We start from the raw sequence: 25,441 nt of genomic DNA, 5'->3' as shown, positions 1-25,441 counted from the left end.
TTTTCGGGGGTACATTCTTTGGGTCATACCATCTTTTCTAAATGCTTTATAACAGTGGTCCTCCTCCAGACTTGCTCCAACAGGTCCATGGCTTTCTTGTGCTGAAGGCCCCAGAGCTGGACATACTAGGTGCAGCTAAGGTGATCACTTCTTTCCTGTGATAATGAGGAGAACCTTTCTACATCTGTCCCCTCAGTTTAACAGGCAGTACTATACTTCCTCCTGTGGAGAGACTGATTTTAGAAAGTCTTATCAAATCCCTGTACAGTTAAAGCTCTACACTTCTCCCTTCTGGGAACATACAGCCTGCTCAAACAAGATGATTTTAACTTCTTAGGCTGAAAGAATGTGTCTTCTGTATAACATTTCATTAATGATTTACTTTTGTGATTGCACTTGTAACACAAAAATCTTGTCATGCTTTCAAAGTTTGGAGTATAAACACATTTCTGAGCAAACTCCTTCATTTCAAAGAGGCCAGACTTATTTTGGGGATGCATAGTTTTGGTTTTACTGAAACCATTAGCTTTAAATCTGTAGACCCTATGGGCAAAGTGGGATTAGATGCTGGTGTAACAGGCTTCCTTTTGCTGCGCTGCCTTCAAGAAGCTATACAAAGAAAACTGGTTCGCCAGACCTTGTCAGAGAAGAGCAACTGTGAAAAGTTGGTTGCTCACAGACAACTCTACATTTCACCTTCCCACAGACCATTTTAAACAGATAATAAAATTCATTTGTATTATCACATTAGTCACTACACAGCATCCTCAATTGCACAAACTTTTATTAAGCAAATTAAACAGCACATATTAGCTTAACTGCAGTAAACTCCCACTATGTGCACCAAGCAGTTTTACATCTGGTAGTATCGGTTTTGAATGTACAACTCAGTGTTTGCAGTTACTGAAATGGTTTTCTTTGCATCAGAGAGAGACAGGTTTCTTTTTCTCTTAAAAAGACATATAACCATGTAAAATTAAATACAGTGTTTCAGCAAAAAATAAGTCTTATATAAAGTGCCTTGTAGCATCAGTTTTAAGTGGCAGGGATATACTTGTTTTTCTTGATTTCTTTCCTAAAATTTTTAAGGATATGTTCATATGAAAACTGTAAGTTTTAATGCGGTGGGGTTTTATTGGCCATTACCACAACCTCACAGGCAGCACCACTGAATGCTCATCCTATACTGCCCACTGGCATAAATATCATATATGTATTTCTGTACTTTCTTTGCACATCCCATTGAAAGGCATTGAAAAATTCCATTAGCATTTTCACTTACATAATCTCAGGCTTCTGGAGTTTCTTTTGGGGCTGCCTGCAGAGAAATGTGTTTGTTATTATGGGAGCTGTAGTTTTGTCATCATTCTTATGTGCAGCTTTCTGTCTCACACATCTGTTGCTTTGTCATTAAGCTGAAGAGTAAACTTTTCATAGCACCAACTGTTTTTGTGAGATTTTGCAGAGGATTTGTTAGATATTGTCATCACATCAGGTTCTGTTACAGAGTTGGAGACATATGAGGCATAAAATGTTGAGAAGCTGGTGAGTGACAAGGGAAGCTCACCTGAGTATGAGAGGGTTGATGTTCCAGCACATGCTTCTTACAAGGACCCTAAGCCAAAATCCTGACCTTGTCCCCCACATACTCTGCTAGAGGGTGAAAAGGCATAGGCTGTTCCTGCAGCACAGGATAGAGTGAATAAGTCCTTAAAATACTTTGCATTTTGCTGCTTGGAGTTGAACAAGGTCTTTCAGAGCCTGCTGAGGTGATAATGGATCTGTGCTGAGTGAGGGCACCCTCTCTGGCACAGCTCCTCAAGTTTCTGGGTTTATCTTCTTCTGCCTATCCAGCCAAGGACCCTGCATTTCCTAGAGCAATACGTTGAAAGCTATTACATACAGGTTCATTTTTAAAATATGAGCTGAGCAAAGTCATCTCTGTGTGCTATCTTCCTGTTGCTCAGACCATGTGATAGTGTCTTGCGTGAGAGCTGCAGTCCCTGTGATTGAAATTCAACACAAAAGTCCTCCTCTGACATTTGGCTGTGCTAGAAATATGCTGAGACCTGATGTGGCTTTGCCTCAATATCTCTGCTGCCTACCATGGGCCTGAAGATGATTTTGCTGGTGTGAGAATGGAAGAAGAGGACAAAGACTGGATGAAAGTGGACCCTTTCATCCCCACTTCAAACAAAAGGTGTGCTGAAAGAAGGAACTTGGGAAATAACTCATGCTTGAGCTTGAGAAACATCACACACCTTGCTGCACTAGTCATGTGAATCTCCCATAGAAGAAAATACCTTAGGAAAATGTGTGATTCTATAAGCAGAGCAGCAAAAAGGCATCATGCTCTTCCCAAGTGATCCTCTGCTCTGTGGAGATTATCAGACTTATCTAACAATAATACATCTCCCCTCACACCCTGTAGTGGAACTCCCCATATCAACCATGTGTGCTGCATTTTCCTCCATGTTTTTGTCATCCAAAACCCCACCATTATTAGTGGAAAGGAAGACAGAAGTGAAAGGTTCTTTAAATTTAGGAGGTACCAACAGCTTTCACACAGTTACAGGACTGGATATTCCAATTGCCCTATGCAGGGAAAGATCAGAACAGTGAAACCAGTGGCACAGCACTTTTCTGCAGACACTGAGGAATTGCTTTACAGATTTAAGTGAAGGGTGGGGAAATGGTGCAAGCCTTTCTCTTTCAAGCAACCTATTTGGTGCCGGTAATTTAAATGATAGGGTTTGGGTGCAAACTCCAAGTGCCTGAAAGCCTCACTCAGCATGAAACAGTCCTTTAATCTTGGGACAAAGATGATCCTTTGGTTGCCTCCAGCCATTAATCAGAAGTTTGGAAATTTTGCTTCTTACACATCTCTATCCCAAGAGCAAAATTAACTTACACCTCTTTCTCACAGAGATAAAACAGCAGAAAATGTAAAAAGCGAGTGATGCTGTGCTAGGGGAATAAGGCAAAGGAAATGTTAAAAACTGATAGCTTATTCCCAAAGAAACAGTATGAGCTCAGCCAAGCAGAAAAATGTGCAAATACTACTCTTAATTCACTCTAGACAATTTGTCGTTTATAATATTTTCTTTAGAGTTTGTGAAATCACAAACTCGGTGGGTAAACTGCTGCTATTTCTCTTGTTTAGTTGCTTGCCTGGGGAGGAGAATGGAAACATGGGCAGGGGGTTGTAGAGAGCTGATTAAAAATTATCTGGAACCCTAAAAGTTAACACTGAGGAACTTGTGGTAGCAGCTTCCTCTCATTTGTGTATTTAATTCCTTTTAAACCTCATATATATAATAGGTAAATCTCAGAATTCTGTCTAATTTTTTCCATAATGCTGTTTTAATATTAATTCATTTATGATAAATTCAGTATAGAGAAATCTGTACACACATGTTTGTGTAGGAGTTCAGAGGGCAATTTACTAAAATGATGAAGTGACATAGACTGTTTAAGTGTTATTTACTTTCAGGGGAGCTATATTTTAAGCTATTTTTTTCCAAGGAAATTGATGGATAAAGGGTTTTTTTTGGGAGGTAATGAAAGCTGTGCACATCAGAGCTAACAAATACATGGCCAAAAATTTAGGAATAAGTTACCTTAATATGTGGCTTTGTAAAACACCAACAAAAGATGTAGTTCAACAGATAGTATAGCGTCTTGTGAATTTGACAAATAGCTGTGATGCTGTCATGGGGTGGCTTTACCTTTAAAGTGGTTTTAGGAGCTAAGGAAGTTGAAACTGCTGGTGGCTGATGGGAGTCTTCCCTCCTGACCAATTATCAGTCATTTCAAAGAAATGACAGCAGTTTTGACCATTAAAAAGTGGAGTCAACTTGTGAACACTGCCTTAAGATGTACAGTCAAAGCTTTCTTGTTCTCTTTGTGTTTCCGGCCTCTGACAAGGTAACAAGGCTCTGTCTCGGCCCCCTCCCCGCCTCCAGGCCGGAAAAGGCCGCAGAGGGCAGGGGGGGAGAAACAGAGCCAGCCAGCTTGGTTTAGTTTGTAGTTTCTGCTGCTGGACTGAAACCTGACACCATGAACTCTTGCAGCTTTTCTAAGACTTCAATTCTTTTACTACCTGGATAAAACGTACAGATTACTCCTTTTTCCCAGAAAGACAGAGAGAGAGACAATCAATGTGAAGAAGACATCATAAAACCACCAAAAGCAGTGAAGAAAAGAGTTAAGTTTTAGATGGGGAGAGAATAAGGAGATGCGTTATAAGCTGAAATATCTTTCTGTTAAAGCTATGGAGATGGACAATAGTGTTCTGAAAAAACTCCTTTAATTCATGACAAAGTATATTGGGAGGAATGGAGTGTTCAAAGTGTGGATTTTTGAGCAAAGAGAGAGTAATTGTGATACAGTGAGTTGCTGGAACAGAGTGAAGCGAAGATTTGAGGCCTTGAGGGCAATGAGAAAACTGTTTTCCAGGAAAGCTCACAGAGACAAATGAAGAGGACTTTTGCCTTTGAATAACTCATCCTTAAAATGACATCCCTAGACTCATGGCCCATAACACACCTCAGAGTGATGTGAAATGGGAGGAGTGAATTGATGGCAGATTTCCGGGCAGCTGGCATCAGAGAAATAGAAAATTATAACAAAAATAGTTTTCTTGTGAGAAACTCCATAGATTAGCAGAGGAAAACTTCTGTTTCTCTGCAAAGACTGATGAAAAGACTTTAGCAAGAATTGGGATTGTTTTAAACACCAGGTTTAAAGGTTCTAAGGTTTTTCTGTCTCTATGTTGTCACATGTACAAAAGAATGGTCAGGTAGTGGGGGATAAAAGAGTATTCTGAAAGTATATTCTGGTGTTTTTATTCTTGTAGTTTTGTTAATAAACTTCCTTTATTCCTTTTAAGTTTTAAGCCTGTTTTGCTCTTGTTCTAATCCATAACTCACAGCAAGAAATAAGTAATTTTTTTTTAGTTACTGCTTTAAAACCACAACAGATGCAAATAAACAGAAAAATGAGGCAGTCAGTAAACAAATTATCTAGTGAGAAGTTTTCATTTCAGTGTATTTAGGATGAAATATTTTGGTTTCTTAATTTGAATCTTATAAGTGAAAGATCTTTTTAAGTCATTACCTGAAAGGAAATGTCTTGGTTTTATTTCTTAGCCTCAAGAAAAATGAAAGGTTTGTTATTGCTTTTTTTTCCCCCCTCCCCACTTATTTGGCATAATAAAACCCTGTCATTCACACTTATTCCATTAATTTTGCTATGATTTTATTTTTTAAATCCCTTCTCTTTTTCCCAATATTTGTACATCCAATGCTGAAACTATAATCACTGCAGCAACAGTTATTCCAAGTAGTTATGTGAGTCTGTTTCCTCATGAAAAATGACCCCTCAGGCATGTAAAAGTTAACTGTGGGCCCTTAAATTTCATTATGTACTTCTTGTCATACTGTCAATTTGAAGGTAAAATTAACAACAGAAATAGATCGCCTAAGTCCTAACTACAATACCAAATTCTTTTCCATAAGCAAAACACTTGATCACCCCTCTGAGTCTTAATCTAGTTGATATAAAGTATGGCCCCATGAACTAATAAGCTGAGACTGTTTTTTTAAATTATTGCTTCACTGCACTTGAAGATGAGAGTTTGACTCCTAAATCATCTAGGTATCTTGGCAAAATTGTCTAATTATTGGAAAACAATCCAACATATTTTTGTGTATAATTTTTAATGGAAGAAAAACCCCCACCAAAAACATTCTACAGCTCCAAATCATATTTTTAATGGTATTAGTTCAATGAAAGCTCTGATGTTCTGTTTATTTCAGTGTTTTCAGTCTTCCACTGAGATAATAGAAGTCAAAAAAGTATCATCTTTTAGGGACTTCCCAAAGATTAATTGGTAAAAAAATTTAGGATCTTTTTCAAAATATTCTTCTGTCTTATTTCCTGTGTATTCCTAATATATTCCAGTTGCCACAGAGATCAACATGAGTTGAGCACCTCTTGCCCATACCTACTCAATGCAAGGTTTCAGCCTTAGTTTAGATTGAGTTGTTCCTTTCCTTTATGTCTGGGTCTGGAAGAAATCCATTCATGGACTTCAGCAGAAGCCAAATGGCTGTGCAAGGACAGGCATCTGCCAGAAGAGCACTTTGTCACACAGGGCTTTTAGTTGCTTGATTGCTTCAAGCTACCTGCATGATTTGCTCAAGGCTTTCTGGGTTTTATTAAAAGAAAAATCTAGGCCTTTGTCACTGATCTCTGATTCTTTGCATGTGTTACCTAATGTCTTACTAATAAATGGAAAAAAAATCTTTCTTGGGGAAGCTTTTTATCCATCTGTTATCCAAGGATAATGGTTTTATCCATTAGAGGCCAGGACATAATCTAAGATGCATTTTAGAACAAAGGGCAAAAGAATCTCATCTAAAATACCACTTTAAGCTTTATGACAGACACAATCCTCCGTCACTTTTGACCTGTTCATCTACCCACTGGAAGTGGCTCAATGTAATATTAAACCCTAATATTCACAGTCTGTCTCAGGGACTAATATAATAAGAAATCGACAGGAAGAGGTCCTGTAGACTTTATCTTGTCCACTACATTGCTGAAGTACAGGATCGGCTCTGTTCACATCACTCCTGACCACTTTTCCTCTAATGTGTTCTGCAATGGGAAATAATCCACAAGAGATGCACACAGACCATCCCAATGCTTCTTCTGTTATGAGTGCAGTGCATTCCTTCATTTCCTGGCCACATGAATGTGAAAACAAGTCTCTTTTTTCTTCCTGGAAAATAATTATATGAGAATAAAATTAATAAAATTCCTTTCATGTCCCCCACTTTAGACTGAACAATCCCAATTACAGAAGTCAAAAAGCTCTCTAAATCTCTTCTAATTCTTGAAACTCACTGCACTTCTTGCCTTAGCCCACATCTGCCTTGCAATACAGTACCTGGAAGTAGAAAAAGTTTACAGCAGAGGCTTTATCAAGGCTGTCAAGACCAGAAGGATGTACTGATGCATCTTGAAATCTGTGCTCCTATTGATATATCACATTGTTAACTTTGTCTCTCTGAAAGATATTTTCAGTTACATTTAGATTGTGATCTAGTACAAATCCTATACTAGTTCATATGTAGTTTTTTAGGTCTTATAAAGAATGTTGATCATATTTATCAAAGCAATTCTGATTCCTTACTCATTCCTGAAAGTCTTTCTCTGCAATAAGAGTCACACACAGGGTCTCATAGCAGGATACAATTTTTAATGTCCCTTGACAAGTGCAATTACAGCATGGGGAGTCCATGCAGTCATGTTAAGCCTTCACAACACCTGTGCTCTTGCTGCTCTAACTGCTCCTTTGATGGGTGTATTGTGAGGAGCTCAGCTTGATGGCACATCACTCTCTGCTTTCAAACATGTTTTCAAAGGGGCTGTTTCTGCTGTGCCATCCTGGAAGAGACACTCTTCAGAGCTGTTGCAAAGGCTTCTTGTAAGTGTGGTCACTGTGAGAAAAGCCACGCTGTTGCCTGATGTTAGTTGCGTTGAAAGGGAATGCTGGATGAGCAAGGCTGCTGCTGAGCTTGTCTCCATTCTCTCCATCTTTGATCTGACTAAGAAGCATCATCTAAACCTCACTGGTAATCTGGAAAATAGTGAAGATGCAGTTCATCCTGCTTCAGAGAGCAATAAACAAGAAATGGCAGAGTCTGCCTGTGCTGCACTTCATATCAGCTAGAACAGTGATGATGTAGGTTCAGGGAAGCAGCTGCAGCATAGAAAACATATTAGCTTCCCCATTGCTTTTCTTTCCGTTTCATCTCCGCTTCACAGAGGTGAAAAGTGGCTCCTGGTAATACCAGGGAGAGAAAAACGAAATAAATTCACATAAATACAGATTTGGGGTTGGACACAGTTTAAAAAACTACAATTCTGGACTTGTCTTAGGACAAAATAAGAGATAAGGATCGTATTCCCAGATAGTCAAAAAGTTGAGAAAAATGTAAAGTTCAGTTAGAAAGTCAATGTTTCATTTCTAAACATTTTACAACTTTGAAGTTAAAATAAAAGTCAATTTTAGGGAGAAGTGCACGGAACTGAACCATTTTAAGCTTTTAGAGACCAAGGAGGATTCCTCTCAAATTAAATCATTTGTTGAAAATGAGACACATTGCAAACAATGTTAGTATCTTCAAATTGTCCTTCATCACCCTCATCCAAATTGCCCATCATAAAACTTCACTCACATCTTACAAAGAAGATAGCAAGTATAAGGACTTAAACACAATAAAAAGCAAAAATCTTTAGCAAATGGAAAGAAGAGTGGTGTTTCAACTTTTACTCCCCAAATAAGGAAGGATGTAGGGTCCTTTGGGAAAATGACTAATGTAGAAGGAGCAAAAGACTCTCTTTCCTGGAATAACAAAAATGCACATATATTTTAATCTCTCTTCTGGCTTTCATAATGCAACTACATGCTTTTGACTCTGTGGTGCTGTCAGCAAAAATTAATTTTAAAAGTAGTACACATGAGTGACTTCAGCCTTTGCCTTAATTTAGTTTCTCACTAAGAGCCGAGATAAGACACAGCCGCACAGAAGCAGGATGGACGGCTGTACACTATATTGTAGGAGACGATAGTGCTAAATTAATCATGTTCTATCTGGAATTTGCAATTCTTTCAGAGATGCTCAAGACAATATAAAAAATTTAGTGGTAACAGTGAAAGTAGGCAGGAGGTTGTGAGGCAGAAAGCTTCAGAGGGCACTTTAAATGTGAAAGATGCATTACAGTTTCTCACACATGAACAAGATAGCATGCCTTACTAAAAATATAATAAATACGGAGTGTATTCTGCCAGATGCAGCTGTGAAGGGAGCGCTCTCCCAGTCAGATGTACCAAGTGTGATTGACACCCCCTTAGCTTTGCTGTGATATGACTAAATATGAAAACGAACAGTCTCGGAATGATGTTTGCATTAGGAACAACATACCATTCTGTTCCTCTCAGAAGCCCAGCAAATATATCAGAAGTTTTGGTACACATACTAGAGGAGTCAGTCTGTTCCTCAGTCAGGATTTCACTTCCATTTGCTTTCCTGCTTCTCCCCTGCTTTTCTTCTTTTCTTTTTCATTGCATTGTCTCAACCCTTTCTCCTGCTACAAACATCAGGGGAATGAAGGGAGACGTAAATTACTCCATTAGTAGCTCACTGCTGATCTTCTGCTGTAATTTGAATAAATCAGTGCATGCCTGGCTGCAGCAGCAACAGGAGGAGACAGACGCGCAGGTTCCCCCCTCCATCCTTGTGAGGCTTTTCAACTCAAACACAAGCCTGCACAGCTCACAGCTGTAACAAGAGCCCTTACCTTGCAGAAACTAAAATGTAAAAGAAAAACTCCCCTTTAAGTTTGGAAATAAATAACTAGTGAATTTTCTTTTCCTTGCAAACCTATCCACTGCAGTCAGTGGATTACAATCAGGTGTTGAAAGCTGCTGTGGGAGTTTCCACAGCAATCAAAAGTTCTACTGAAAGATTATGACTGACTTGATCAAGATTAGTGAACAAAGTTGTCCCCTTCCTATCTGAATGTACTAATGATGCTTTTGCCGTCACCAGGGCCTCTGGTGAGGGTCTGTATAAGCTTCTGATTGCAAGGAAGGACCTTTCTTTCTCTTTCGCATTAAGGGTTCAGAGACCTGGGAGAAACAACAACCTTTCACAGGGAAACCCTGCACATAACTTTTAATCTTGACTCTAAAGTGGACTGTGGTTATATAGGTGAATCTAAGAACTGTGGTAAAAGCAGCCAAAAATATATGTCAGGAAAGCTTCTAGAGATTTTTAATTTAACATAGAGGATGAGTATACAGTTAATGCAAAGGAGCACTGAGAGACAGTGACAGTGATGGTGTGAGTGAGACACACCATGCAGTATAAGGAAGCAATTTCTGAAATCATTCCCTCATGATTTTGGTTATTCCTGAATGTCCAGCAGTATCTTCCTATTTCTGCTTGTAAGACCTTCTTCTGCAATTGAATTCTCCTGAGAGATCACAACAAAAATTACACCTTACACTTCAGCTTGAGGTCTGGGAAACAAGCAGTGCCTGAAAGGATTCCTATGGATCTCAAAATATCATCAACAAGCATCTGGAGCATACTGGCCAGTTAAAAAGCACCTGTGACACTGCATTGGTGCAATCCACCCAAAAAGCAATACCTCTAGGCTTTGTTTTTCACTGTACTGTTTTTTTCTGGAAGAATAAGTTCCAAAACCAATACTCTTAGAAATGACAGGCTAAAAAAATGCTAATCTTTTCACAGTTATCTCTTTTGGCTCTTTCTCTTTTCACCCACCTGTGCTGCTGCCTGCAAAAAAAACAAAACTACATGAGAGTCCACAGGTGCCCTAAATGTATCTTTAATTCCCAGTAGGCCTGTAAGCAGATCATTTAAAGAGCCGAAAGAGGTGAGCAAATGAAACTTAGGGCAAAAAAGTTGAGTCTGTTCTGAGTTTAGTAAAATACTTCTATGTTAATTACAAAAGACAATATTTTATTGTGTTACTGCTCGTGTCTCAAAAGATTCACTTTTGAGTTACCTGAATCTGGTGACTGTAACTACTTAATACAATGGGTATCAGTAACTGTTTCATTATAATTGACTCATAATTTTTCAAGTTCAATTTATGTATGAAATTTCATTTAAGTAATGGAATTCATTTAATTATAGATTATGTGAGGCATATATGTTATTCTAAAAAAATCTAATAATTTGTAACAAAGATTGATAAGATTCAAAAGATCTCACTGGATACATTTTCATTATAGTGTTCACAAAGTAACTAATAAATCATAAAAATTCTTTAAAACTCTTTCTTTTCTTGGAGTATGCACATCTTTAAGTATTGCAAAGTCAATCTTGTCTAGAAGGTTTTTGCCTCTTCCAAAAGGGACCCATTTCTGTGGAAAATCAAACATATTCTCAGCTTCTGAACTGTTATTTGTGTCTCAATAGCTTTGAAATACTTTGAGTGTTTAAAAATATTAATCTGGGTTGAAGTATATTAGTGTTACTTTACAAGTTCTCATTTTGTAACAGATAAAGTGCATCCCAACCTAGCAAATTCATGATGTAGACCAGATGGTGGTAGTTTGTTGAAGCAAGTTTTATCACCTGTACATTATTTCCTAATTTCATATTATTATTACTAACTATACATATTAAGGGAGGATTGTTCTGGGTTTGGGTTTTTTTGCTCCATAGATAATTCACACTGATGCATGAGCTGATCCCTTTGTTTACCATGAACTGCAGAAGCAATTTTTTAAGCTGGCTTCCTTAGGTCTCTCCTTGTGCAATAAGTGAAGGTGTGACGGCAGCATGAATAAGCAGCTGCTGTTTATTAGAGCTTTCACCTGGTTGGTGTGGACATATTAAAAGGAGGAAGCAAAGCTCTGTGCAAATTGTCTTATAAAATGATGTAAAAGGCTGAGTGAGCTCCAAAGCCAGGCAGCTATAACAGGTTTTTTTCTTGAAAATGCTCCGTTTGAAAGTAACTCTCCAATGTTGCCAATGCTTATAAGGAACAGAGGAAAAGTTATCTTTATCCACTGAGGTGGCTAGAAAGGCAGAAGTATTAGGTCTGACCAAATAGGCAATACTTCAGTTGTTTAGTGTGATAGCCGATTTGTGTGTGTGTATATGAGAGATATTTCATGTTAAAATAATTGTAAAATAAAGTATTATGATGCGGTAGCAAATCTTCTGAAGAGCCATTTTAAAATAAAACATTCTAGCTTGTGAATATTTCAGAATTTCTTTGCAAGTTGCCTGAATTTTTCTTCACATAGGTAAATACAATCTTATAGGTGGTTCTATTTTTTCTAATCAATATTTTGAGGTTCCTTCTATAAGAGTCAGTAGTTGAATCCACTTCTTACCTGAACTATCAAGCAACCCCTAGAGCTCCCTCTATAAATTAAGGCCTTCTTCCCATCATTAGGTTGAGAATATTTTAAATTAAATGCTGCAAAGTATGTACATGTCATCTGGACTACAAAAATGTATCAGCTGAGCATATATAGCATAAAACAGGGTTTATTGGGGATGAATATTAATACATTTTCAAAAACAGAGAGTAAGCATTTCCATTAGTTGCTCTTAATACAATTTTGCTTACTGAGTGGTATTAGCTCTGTTCTGTGACTAGGACGGAAAATGTTCCAAGTGGGGAAACAAATTCTTAGTGCTCTTTTCTTGTGTGTGAAGAAATGCAAATCCATGACTAGTCAACACAAGTTAAATTCTTTTCAACTCCAGGAGACCATATATTTTTATTTATAAAATATGTTGTTTGGGAAGAGATCGTAGCTTCTCTGGTCTTTCTCTTGCATGAGAGAAACTGTAAGGGTTCATACAGATCCACTACATTTTCTGTCTTCCCACTGAAACACCTTTCTGAGGAAACAGTTTATATACATGTCCCCCAAAAACTGTGTTGAGCAAAAATTATGTTAACTCTTCAGTTTGGCTGTTGCTCCTGTATTATATCAACTTATATTGCAAATTAAACTTTATATGATTTGGAATTATTGTCAAAATATCTTCAGCCAGGGATGAATACATTTTAAGCCTTCAAAACCTGTTCTAGGGCAGAAAAAGGCCCCAGATGCCTTTCTTTCCAATTTCAGTACTGGTGAGATACAGGATTTCTACTACTGCATTGGACTGAATAGCTACTAGGGACACAGTAGATGAGGAAGAAGCCACTCAGTCCGTAAAGACATTGGTCAGTTTTACCCAGAATGGGGAAAGATTTCATCTGGGGTTGGTGTAGCCAAGTCTGAGAGTCTGAAAATTCTGTTTTCTCTGCCTCACAAAGACAATAAACAGAACTTTGAAACTGTATTGGACTGTGTGACATCCTCCCCTCAACAGCTTATATCTCAATTCAGCTAATTAGAAATCAATCTCTAATGGTGCTTGTACAGTAAGAGTGATTTCAATTAAAGACATCTTGTTGCCACTCATCTGCTCTGGCATTTCAAAAATTCCAGATTTTCCATGAGTTACTAAGTGTAACTATCTCTTTGCCTTTGCTGATTACTATCCAGTAAAGATGGGTGATATGCTCAAGAGCATACCTTGTGGAAAATATCCTTGGCTGAATACATGAAAACATAAAGCAATGGAACAGCAAATAAAGAAATAACCCAGAGAGAATCACTAATCTAGCAGTTATACATGCATATTTTCTATATGAAAATATATGATAATGGCAAAGTTAGTTTGGTGACAGTTCTACCTCTTTTACTGGTGCCCAGGACTCTTTCCACCTGTTTATGGCAGATATTATTTGTGCTTGATTTTGGCTTAAAGAGTAAATGTTTTTTATTAAAGTGGAACAGCCATGTTGACCAAGATAGATTCCAGCCAGAGAGCAGAGTTTACTTGAGAAAAGTATTCAACTGAGGCTGTAGAACTGCCCAAAGGATGCCTCACTCTTCTGACAGTGACAGCAAGCCTTCTCCTGTCAGTTTACATTAGCCAATGGCAGTGTAACATTTCTCTTATTGTGAGTGGCAGAGATGATAGAAACTGTACTTTTTAATTTGGAAATATCATACATGCAGACACAAGTCTGGGCAGGAGCTCTGTTCATGGCTGCTTCATTTATGCTGCTACCCCTCATTTCCCATTCTGTTTGTGTCTACTCTCTAGTCTTGACCCTGATTTGAGGTATGGGAGAAGGTAAGGTTCTTTGTGATGGCAAGAATAAAAGTTTAAATTAAACTAAGCTTGAAGTTTAAGTTTTCCATTAAAAAAAAAAAAAAAGTGTAAGAACTCGATTTTATGGTGAATACAATAAAATACCTTGATTTTAGGAGCTTAGGAGAAAAACAAGGACATGAAAAGATACATTTGCAGAGAAAGAGTCTGTCCTTTTTTGTGGTAACCTATTGATTAGGGCATGCATCCAGAGTGTGAGAGATCTGGACACCAGCTCCTTCTCCCATTAATATTTAATAATTATACAGAAAGAAAAAGCAGCTAAAGAGAAATTAAGAACCTGGCACGGATGCAGCGGCAAGACAGAGCCTGGGGCAACGGGAGACTGACAGTCAAATATTGCCACACAGAAGAGTGAGTTGAACCTAGGGCTCTTATACCCTGGCAGGTCCTAAATGTCAGGTTACTGAGTAAAGGAGGAACATCTTTTCTGCTGATATATCCTACCAAAGTTTAACAACTCTCCTCTCTTTCTTCACCCTTGCTTACTGTAAGGTAACAGGTCAGGAGAATGCTCGAAGAATGAGACCTACACATCTGACAAAGAATTAATGAAAAATAATATACAAGGCTTATAACATTCTTCTGCCATTACTCAGTACTGCTGGGGAGTGGTTTCAGAAGTATGTCGACATATTGTAGCAAAAATAACACCACTGGGATTCAAATTAGTACTGTATGTTTCATGAAAAATGTGTTGAAAAGAGTTGGAAAGCTCTCAGCTAAATTTAAATAAATCTCTTTTTAAAAAACCAACTATACAGATAACAGGCAAAATAACTAAAGGCAATATTAATTCAGAATTTAACAATTATAAGCATTCATCCATTCTTTTATATAAATATGTGTACCTATATGTATATATTTCTATGTATTTTATGGCATATATATGCTTTCAGCTATGCTTATTTTCCTTTTTCTTTTAAGCTTTTCACCAAAATAAAACATTTTTAGTTAGAATGTCTTTCTCCTATATGCAGCATATTCTGTTCTGTATTATCAAGCAGAATTGTTAATGAACAACAAATTAATGTACATATTTAGACTTACAAACAAACAGATGTGATCAATTGGTTTGAGTGTATCCACAGCTATCCTGTTCCTATTTTCTACCTCTCTAATCTAAATTTGACTCCTTGGTCAGTTCCAGACACAGAGACTTCAAAACCAAACAGAAGCAAACTGCTCAGAACCTAACTCAGATCCTGAGGCAGACATCACCTACATTGACTTAATTGTAATTAAGACTTAATTGAAAGGTGCAGAGAAAGCAGTTCCCTTAAGTTAGGTAGCTGTTCCCAGTCTGTTGGAGCAGTCAGGTGCGCTGTTTCCTCAGTGGAAAGCAGTGGCTGTATTGCAAGGTCTCAAAAAGCAGATTATGTCCAAATTTAGATAAATTTGAAGTTCATTCCTTTGGGATCCTTCAAAAACATCTCCACCCTTCCACTGCCATTACTGAGAAATGCAGCTGCTGTGGCTGTAGGTTTAAGCCATTCATACTATGGTTTCAGGCAAAGTCAAGTGTCTGTGTTAAGCAAATTCTTTTTAATATTTTGTTTCTACAGCTTCTGCAGGTAGTCCAGGATACAAATACAAACAATTTTACCACATAATTACTTTTGATTTTGTGGGCTGACAGCTGGAGTCATAGCTGTCCGCATTTTGCTATCACAATACCTTTCAGAGGAAACTATAAATATGCATGAAGATGGAATGAAAATAATCTTCTTAGGTCAAACATTCATCCAAATTACTTCATTTTGAGAAGTGTTCTCAGAAATCCACCATGTAAATCCACTTGTTGTTTATACAACTAAGGATGTCTATGTAAAAGAAAATATACATTTTGTGTATTTAAATTGTAGGGTTGATCTGCCATTCTTTATGGGACTTTGCAACAGAGCTTTTACAAACTGGCAGCCTCCCCTACCTCCTCAATGAGCAGATGTTTAAAGAAAGCTTGGGAAACGAGCAAGAAAAGTGAAATTCTTCAGGAATTTCAGGAATGCTTTACCTGCATTTGGAGGGAGTCCTGATATCTGTAGTTTGGATTTTACCCAAACATGGGCCAAGAGAAAGTAGACTGGAAAGCATCCCAAAAATTGGGAGCATGGAGTACAGGAAATACATTCTGTATTTGGAACAACAGCTCAGAGGAGGGAACCCCACCTCTTATGCTGGTTGAATTCCTAATTTATGAATCTATAGAAATTTGGATCCTGCAAATACGTGTGCTCTTGTCTGCTTGATTTTAGGCACTGGCAGCAGAGCTGAAATCAGCCTACCAGCACTCCTGGGGCTCAGGTGGCAGAAGTCCTTTGCAGAGCTGGGCACACTTGTTGGCTGTGCCTTTTAAGTAAGCCAGTATATAATGGTGATGTCAAGGGGGAGGACGTGGGGCACTAGCAGCAGCAAAGGCTGCAAGTAATAAAAAGTGCTTTTCTAATTGGCTGCAATAATGTTTAAATTTTCTAATAAATAACATCCACACACGTCACAAATAAGCCCTAGGTGAATGTTCCAATGGAGGTATTTATTTGGAGTACTGAACAGATTACATTTACAGAGTTATACTGCACAGCAGGGAAATCACTCTACATGGAGTGACAGGGCAATGGTCTTACAGCAGTCCCCTCCACAGTAAAGCACTTAGGCACGTGAGGATCGATTTCAGGGTCAGAGCTCAAGCTTAGTATTATGAATGTCTATATTGAATGTATATTGAGGTGCAGAAACTGAGCAACTTTTAGGAAAATATTTATAGGATCCAGGTGGGGTGTGACAAGCTCAAGTTCAAGTGAAAGAGGAAGACTGCTTGCTTCCTTAATTTTATGCCCTTACATTACAGGTATAACTGTCAAAATAACTGAGTGTATTTTTTCCATGTGTTAACAATGCATTCTACAGAAGAGAAAATGTGCTTTGTCAAGAGAAATGCACTCACAAGAATTAATTCATTTTTTAATTAAGAGATGCTATACTATTTTGTACCTTAAGCCATGCAGCTGCTAGTGTTTATTGCATCTCCCTGTGTATGTGTGTTTGGTCCTTCCATCAAAACATTCTCCTCTGAGTATTTCTTTTTTTCCTGTTCTGTGTTGGGATGCATGAGGGAACAAGATGAAACCTGACTAATATTGTTTGGTAATACGGTTGTTTGCAGTTTATTTGTTCTCTGGTGGATTTTATTATAGCTGCTGAATTTTTACTCATTAGTTTAATGGTGGTTATTTTGCAGATTTCTTTTATTCTGTATTTTTTATTGAAACCTTATTCACAATACCACAGTGACTTGACTATGCTCTTCATGATGCAAAATTTAATTAGATACTAACTAAGTAAGTGGTCCATTAAAATATTATTCAGATTGTTCAGGGAAATGTTTTGGTAAACATTTTCTTTGGAAGTTGACTTTTTGGTAAGGGAAATGGAAACAGACAAATGAATGCTGCTGTTTATTTTGTCTCTCAGCATGCAAAGGGTGAGATAGTGTGCATCTGAATTACATCTCCATTTGCAGTGGGAGAAAGGACCTTGCCATTAGAGGAATCATAGCATCCATTTATTATGCAGTTCAGGTCTAGACTGCCTATACTGCAGTCCATCAAAAAGTATTTTAGGGGAAAGATGCTCATAATGAAGCAGGGAGCTCCACTGTTTGAATGATGATGATGATGATGCACTGCAGTTGCCAAAGCCACATAATACACATTGCTGGAAAATGTCCCATAAAAAAATTTGAGCTGGAAATAAAGATATACATTGTGTGTATTTAAGTATGGCTCCGTTCACTAACAAGAGAGGCTTTAATTATACATGGGTTTTCACAAACAAGTTAGCTCAGAGAGTGTTCAATTCACAAAGGTCTCTTTCTCTATACTCTGGGCTCTCTGTTCTAAGCAGTTTTGCAGCTATTGAAACAGCTGCACAATTTTTGATTTGGTCATGGATACTTTTAATGTGCACATAAAATGAAGAGGAGAGGGAGGGAACATTTCTTTGCCAGCTCTATGCAGAAGAGTGAGCCAGCGTAGTATCTGAAGAATATTGAACGGGTCTGTGCTGACCTAATGGAGCCAGAAATCAGACCTCTCTAAGTCACATGCACAGCTTTGATGTCAAGCAGTTTGCCAAGTGTCAGTACATCCTTTGATGGCAAAAGGGAGGGAGAGAGACTTGTTAAATAGGGAGGTAAGTGGGAAGAGAAAAGGTCAACTGTTGGAAGGTGAGAACAGCATGTGAAGTAAAGAAATTGGCAGAAATGTCAGAAATACAAGGGAAGAAAATTTCTCTCTCTAGACAGTGTGCTGAAACCTTTCAGACAGAGATCTGTGGTCAATGCTGTCCCTCATCCCCCAAATTAACTATTTATTTCAGTACCACAAATCTCCTTTCTACCCTCAAGGACTCCCTAGTCTGCAGCATCAGCTTCTTTCTGCTGAGACATGGCCACAGGAAAAGACAGTCAATATTGTGGTGTTCATGCACATGTACAGTGTGGAAATATTGCTATCAAGCAAGCACATTTAAACCAATGCTCCCAGATAAAGGGAAACTGAAGTAGGAGGTAGAGCTTCAGCATAGAACTCCACCAGGAACTAATATTCTTTGAAGCTACCATTGAGCAAAATAATAACCCTGCCCTGCAAGAAGTTTATCTGAGAGTTGAACTGGAATAAGGGACAGGGTCTTGAGGGAATATGGAGGGAGTGAGCCCTTCAGAATTACATTCTTTTTTTCCTATGTTAAAGGATGTGTTATTAGTTCTAAAACAAAGCCAAACCCAAGTGTCATTCAGGGCTCTGGATGGGAAAGATGGCCATGTTCAGGAAAGACAAAATGGTCTCAAGATACCTTATAGCAGAAACTTGCTTCTCGAAGAAGTTATCAATTGGTTTTCTTGTCATTCCAAAACCAGCAGAGTAGATGATATCTCATTTGTTAGGAATTCACATCTTCAGGCTCAGCTCCTGTGTGAATTACGTGTAGTGTCAGTAGCAGTGTCATTGCAGCCTTTCAGTCTTCTAGGGAAGGAATAGAGCTCCTGCCGATTTCTACACCCACTTGTAAAAATGTAGCAATTTATCAAATATCATTAAAATTAGGTAACATATTTGTAACTATCATCATGAGGAGTGCAGTTAGGTATGCATACATGCCTGACAATGTGTATATACACAAATGATGACAGAGAACAATCAAGTCAATTTCATATCCTTGGGAAACCAGATGAATTACAGTATTTCATACCAATTAAAATAATTATGTTTGTTGATTTGAAAGGCTGAGAGTTCTAGCTGTTTGAAAAGTAGCAATAAGATTGTAATAAATGAAGAGTTTTGTAAATTAGCTAGATATTTTAATATTTTCAGACTTTTTTTGCCCCAAAATATTTGCAAGACTACCTTAGTATTCTCAGCCAACTTTGTATTCTCAGCCCATTCCAAAACTCCAGTGTAAAAATTAAATGTAAATCTGAAAAAACACACACCCCAAACCCTCCACACTGAAAAAAAGAAAAAAAGAAAAAGGATCTTATCTATGGATAAGGTTTCTAAACAATATTTTCCCTCTCCCATTCCAAGCTGTGGTACTTAGTCTCTTGGAGATCAGGATGCCTTTCTGTCAGAGAGGTGTAAGTGATGATGCAGCCTTCCAATGTCCTCTCAATTAGATGGAAAAAACAGTGTCATTTATGGAGAAAGGATTTTCCCCATTCCTCTCCCCCAAAGTGAGTGTGGAGACAAACAGCATCTGTGGGAATTTGTGCCTGATAGCTGTGGGAGCTGTTGAAACTCCCACTGTTAGGGAGATCCTAGAACACATTCTTCCTGTGAGAGCTAGATTGGACAGGGAAAGACAAAAAAGCATTGCAGGAGATGAGGACGGAATAGGTGACTATTAAGCCCCTGTAATACACGTCAGGGTCAGTTCCTCCCTCCCTCTCATCCATGGAAACATGCTTAGTCAAGTGTCACTTTCACTTGCAAAGAGAAAGTATCAGTTTTCTCTTGTGTTGCAGTTTCAGGTTTCAGCAGTGCTTGGGTTGTGTTGCTTTTAAATGTTTATATTTTATTCACTAAGCCTAACAGGGAGTTTTTCCTATCTTATTGAACCTATGGATAGGAAAGTTCAAAAATGCTAGCAAATTGCCACTAGGAAGTAATTTTTAAAGGCATCAGAACTGTCTTCTGAGGACAAGGACCACTTGCATGGACAGTGATATTGTGTTCTCATCACTACAGTGTCAGAAATAAGGGATACCTGACCTCACCTCGCTCTCTTTTGGTGGAATTAAAGTAGGCAATATCAATCCTTCCATGTTTCTAAGAGTAATGGAGTAATTGATGACACTAGAGATGGTGTCTATTGAAATGTGTTTTGGACAGGACCATATCTAAAATCCAAAAACGGATTTTTGTAAAGTATGTGCTGCTGCAGGTGACATGACTGAAATTCCTGCTCATGATTCATGAATGGCTCAGACAACACTGGGATCCCAATTCTTTCCTTCTCCTTGCGGCTTCCCTCTTCCTTGCTGCCTTGCAAAATTCCTTGCTGAAGACACTGTATCCACTGCACCTGGTATCTAGTGCTGCAGATGAGCATTACTCTGTCAAACTTTCTTACACTGAACTGTATAACAAAAGTGCCTTTCCTTTGAGCTATGGCTCAAACCAAATTGGTTCAAGAAAGGATGTAGCAATAATGATCAAATGAGAAATTGTGGAAAACTCAAAGATGTCTCAATTAGAACTGGACTCCTTTCTTAATAGATAGGGTCAAGTACCTTTACAGGAAAAAAAAAAAATCCATAGTGTGTGACTGCGTACCTATCCCCATACACTTCACCAGTGAAACAATGGCTGTGTGCTGACATGTTTTCTTCAGAGTCTGGAGGAGATGGTTTCTACCACAGGTTGGCCCAAGACTCCTCTGCAGAAGCCATGGCTACACAGATTATGTTGGTCCCTGCTGAGTCTTGCCTGGCTCATCCTACCTGAGTAGCTTGGGATGCTATCATAACATACTCTCCCAGTGAGGTCACTCTGAGTTACAGTTACTTCCAAGAAGTAATTTCAATGCTTTTACTGTTTCAATACTTCCCAGTAATAACCTCTTCCAAAATTTCCTGTGAAAGAAAAGAAAGAAGCATGAATTCATTTGCAAAGACACTGTGCTTCATAGCCAGTTTCTTCTAAATATTTTTAATCACTATTCCTACATCAATAGGTCAGTATTTTTCTGTGGAGTCAGGGAAAGTTGACATTGGCATGTAACCATTTTGGATTATGGGGCTTTACAAGAACATACTTGTGGCATGCCTGTGGAACTCCTTTAACACAGTGCCACTCAGTGATAGGGATGCAGCATGGCGAGGGGAAGAGGAATGCAGATTCCTTGAAAGGGCAGACATCTGCCAAATCCAGTTAATTTATTTTCACTCTGCTGAGGGCAGGAGCACAGGGATTTGTTTGGCTTTCAACTGGATTTGGTTTGGTTTTTTACACAGATAGTTTGGAAATAACTTTTTGCTTCCAGTCATCAGAGTTTATAAGGTTATTACTGGCTGAAGTCAACATGCCTCTAAGGTTAAACCCTTTCACTTGTATATTTACATTTCCTCTGTAATGTTGCAGACATCTCTCTCATGCTTTGCCTGCAGCCTATTTTGTATTTAAGTTGTGTTTGGACCTGAGATAAAGCTTGTTGAATCTGATCTAATAAAATGAAAATTAGTCTAAGCACTAGGGCACAAGAACTGGGCTCCTAAATTTTTCTTGACTGTATCTTGAGTCCCAAGCTACATTCTCTAGATTTTACATTGTGTGAGCTTTCCAAGAGCATGAATATACCTTGTAGGAGGCACTGCTAGTGATAAGGTTTCCCTTGTATAATATTCCCTGACTGTAGGTTTTATTTTCATTACAAAAATTTAGAACTCCAATTCAATATTACTGACAATGACTGGATAGAACATATTGTATCTGTCATGAATTCGACAAACTCTACATTAAAACTGTTCCTTCAGGGGCTTTGCCCCCATTTTTCATGAGGGAAATCTTTCTTATTGTTGCTGTAATCAATAGAAGAAACTATTGTCATCTCACAAGTCCATTATGAGAAAAACTCATTTTATGACATGGCTGAAACTCTTTAATATCCCCCATAAGTGGCCTGATAGGCTTCTAGAAGACAGTCTTGTCCTGTTTTGGACCCTCCTTCACTGCCTTAATTTCCATTCTAAATGTAGGCTTAGACTGTCTAATTGTCTCTTATGATATAAAAATTATCACTTATAAGAAGATTAATATGGAAAGTTACCTAAACTAATACTACAAGTTACATTTATGTTGTCTCACTGGTGAATATAATGAGATCAGCTATCAAGTTTTTGGGTAAGTTCTATCTTTTTTAATAGTTTTAGAAATTATAGTAATTAAAAGATCTCTTCTACTGGTGATTGCTTTGTACTTTCCCACCATTTGCAGTAATAATTGCAAAAGCAAGTGGTAGAATGTGAGGTTTTAACCCATATTTTATGGGTCACAAATGGGCTCTAAACCCACTGCAGTCTTGCAATTTCATCTAGAGATAATTATTATCTAATGCCAGCAGTAAATTATTTGCTGCTCATATACTTCCTAATAGTCACTACCCACAGGTAATTATTTCACCGTTTTAAAGAGAGAGTACATTTGGAACTATTAGCTATCACTTTTAGGAACTATACACACAATGAGCAAGCCATTGTCCCAGCACTGCAATCCAGAAGAGTTCTTACCTGTATGGCATTGCTTCCTCATCCCTGATGCATCTCATTACATTTGCTCTAGGTTTATAAGGTGTAAGACAATTTTTGTCTTAAATGTACCTATGTCTTCATCAAATACCCTTGAGGGTTTTGGTTCAGAAAAACCTATTTTGGTGCATCTGACTTCCTCAATCAGACTATCTTACCTGATATGGTAAGAACTCACACAAGACAGAATTTTCTGTCTTCAGGTAGAACTCAAAGGCTGAAAGACATGTCACGAAGCCATTTTGACAGCACAATTATAAAGAGTTTAAACTCCCTACTTTTTGGAAAATATTGTGAAAATAAGGAGGATTGTCAACTTGTTTTATTAGGAAAAACTAACTCACTTGGTGATGGCTGGTGTTAATAACTTTACTGGAGGATAACCAACCACGTCATCACCTGTAACTTACATGCAAAGTAGACTGCACTTATTCTAATCAAATCCATATTCTATTTGCTTATCTGCTCCAGAGACCTCAAATCCACCTTTTCTCTTTTAAATTACAGTCAATCCAGGCAACTCAAATTGTTTCCACACTACCACAGATCTATCTGTCACACACAGAACTGTTCTCTTATGATCAAGTAATTTAAATTACAAATTTAACAGTAAATTAATCCAAAACACACTCTGTACCTCCATAAAAGTAAGACTGGAAAGAAAAATGCCTGAACAGCAATTTCACTGTTAATGTATTGTGCTGAAAACTATCCATGAAGTTTTTGTCTCTGACAAAATCACTTAGAAATGAACAATATCATTTCAAGGGTAGCCTTGACTGAAACATTCAATATCTCTGTGAGCGAAGGTCTTCTGCAGAAGTTTTTACAATATCCTACCATGTTTAGTAATGGCATCCAAGAGAAGGCTACAGAGATGGTGAAGGGCCTAGGGGGGAAGCCATAGGAGGAATGGCTGAGGTCACTTGTTCTGTTCAGACAGGAGAAAATGAGACTGAAGGAAGACCTCAAAGTTACAACTTCCTTGTGAGGGGAAGAGGAGGAGCAGGCACTGATCTCTTCTCTGTGGTAAGCAGTGACAGGACATAAAGGAATGGCCTGAAGCTGTGCCAGGGGAGGTTTAGGCTGGCTGTCAGGAAGATTCTTTACCCAGAGAGTGGCTAGGTTCCAGAACAGCTTCCCAGGAAAAGGGTCAGAGCACGAACCTGAGTGACAAAGAGTTCCAGAAGCATTTAGACAGTGTGTTCAGGGATGTGATATTATTCTTGGGGTGGTTGCTTACAGGCCTAGGAACCGGACTTGGTGATCCTTGTAGATCCCTTTCTACTCAGGATATCCTATGATTCTATGATCCAGACACCTCTTCTAGGCAAAATTCCTTTCTGTAGATACATCCTACAGCATGATGCCTCCTATGTTTTTGTATTAGGATCTGGAACCCCTCAAAAATAAAATAAAAAATCCTTTAAAAAAATCTGTGGTATGTTTAAAACCTAAAAAAAATACTCCCTCAACCCAATGGAACAGCACCTGTTTCAATTCTGAATACCAGTAACACTGGCTGAGTCACACAAATAAAACTCTACTCATTCCTCCAAACTGAGGCTTAAGGAGTTCCCCTCTGCTCTGACACCACCAGACGGTTCTCTGTTAAGTGTTTTTGGGAGTGTACTTACCATTGCTTGAGACATGAAACAAGTAACTCCCAAATCCAGGGGAACTCTGTATCCGTATCATCTGTTTAGGTTTGAATTCCCCCTTTTTCAACAAGATTCACTGCTCAAGCAGATACCCCATACTAAAACTGCTGCTGGCAGATGGAGGGGACTTGTTTGAGCACTGCCTGGAAGCTCACAAGGCACCCTGGCATGGTATCTGTGTTAGCATCTATTTCATGAGTTCTTAAGTCATCCCAATTTTTTAAAAGACTTGTCATTGTTTCTCAAGTAGATTAAAGCTTCATTACATTTCAGGCTACCAATACTACCTTCTTCATGAGTTAAGGGATGTTAAACACCACTAAAAATTGAAAATGAATCAAATCACTGCCTAATTTACAAAATACAGTCAACTGACACTACATTAAAAGGTTGATCAGCCTTCAAAATTATTGCAGTGTGTTTATTTTTTAGATCATTTTTAGTCTTTGAAATGTCAAACATAGTGATCCATCTGAGCTGCAAATGTGAATGAACATACACAGCACTGTCATCCACTTGGAGAAGAGTTGAAAGCAATTGCACACGGATTCACTACAGAACTTATACCTGTTCTGCATAAAATTCATGAAGAACAATGTAACCAGCCAGCCCCAGTTCTGCGACTTAATTGGTTTAACTTTTGAGAAGAATACACACTTTTTAGCTAACGTTCATTCTGGTGTGCAGTAAAGCCAGTGTCATTGTACCTGCAGCCTCCTGACCCTTTCGTTGCTCAAACTTTTGAGCATACAGCCCTTATCCCACATTTAGAATCACAGAATCATAAAAAGTTTTGCATTGGAAAGGGACTCTAAAGATCATCTAGTTCAATCCACTTGACTTGGGCAGGGACGCCTTCCACTAGACCAGACTGGTCCAAGCCTCATCCAACCTGGACTTGAACATCTCCAGAGATCTGGCATCTACAGCTTCTCTGGAAAACTTGTTTTAGTATCTCACCAGGCTCACAGTAAAAAACTTCTTCCCAGTATCTAATCAAAATCTAAATGGTGCTCTCTCTCCATTCCCTCTTGTCCTGACACTACATGCCCTTGTGAGAAGACCATCTCCAACCTTTTTTGTAAGCCACATTCAGATATTGGAATGTTCTCCTAGGTCTCCCTGGAGACTTCTTTTCTCCAGGCTGAAAAGCCTCAACTCTCTCAGCCTGTTTTAAT

The 25,441-nt window shown here is 38.3% G+C and overlaps 1 long non-coding RNA gene across 2 annotated transcripts; it reads right to left on the bottom strand.

The window, feature by feature from the left end:
- Positions 1–1,081: 1,081 nt before the first annotated feature.
- LOC111926268 (uncharacterized) lies at positions 1,082–20,931 on the bottom strand. 2 transcript variants are annotated; one of them, XR_015284516.1, is made up of 4 exons: positions 18,654–20,640; positions 8,997–9,162; positions 6,956–7,852; positions 5,243–6,787 (listed from the first exon to the last, which is right to left on the bottom strand). It is a non-coding gene; the product is annotated as an uncharacterized LOC111926268 (long non-coding RNA). The 2 variants fall into 2 exon arrangements; XR_015284515.1 differs by lacking the exons at positions 6,956–7,852; positions 8,997–9,162 and having other exon boundaries at positions 1,082–6,787; positions 18,654–20,931.
- Positions 20,932–25,441: the final 4,510 nt, after the last annotated feature.

The sequence above is a fragment of the Cyanistes caeruleus genome, chromosome 3, assembly GCF_971803275.1.
Source record: "Cyanistes caeruleus chromosome 3, bCyaCae1.hap1.1, whole genome shotgun sequence".
Classification (NCBI taxonomy): Eukaryota; Metazoa; Chordata; class Aves; order Passeriformes; family Paridae; genus Cyanistes; species Cyanistes caeruleus.
The sequence above is the reverse complement of the archived record's forward strand: the minus strand, read 5'-3'. Positions and strand labels throughout refer to the sequence as shown.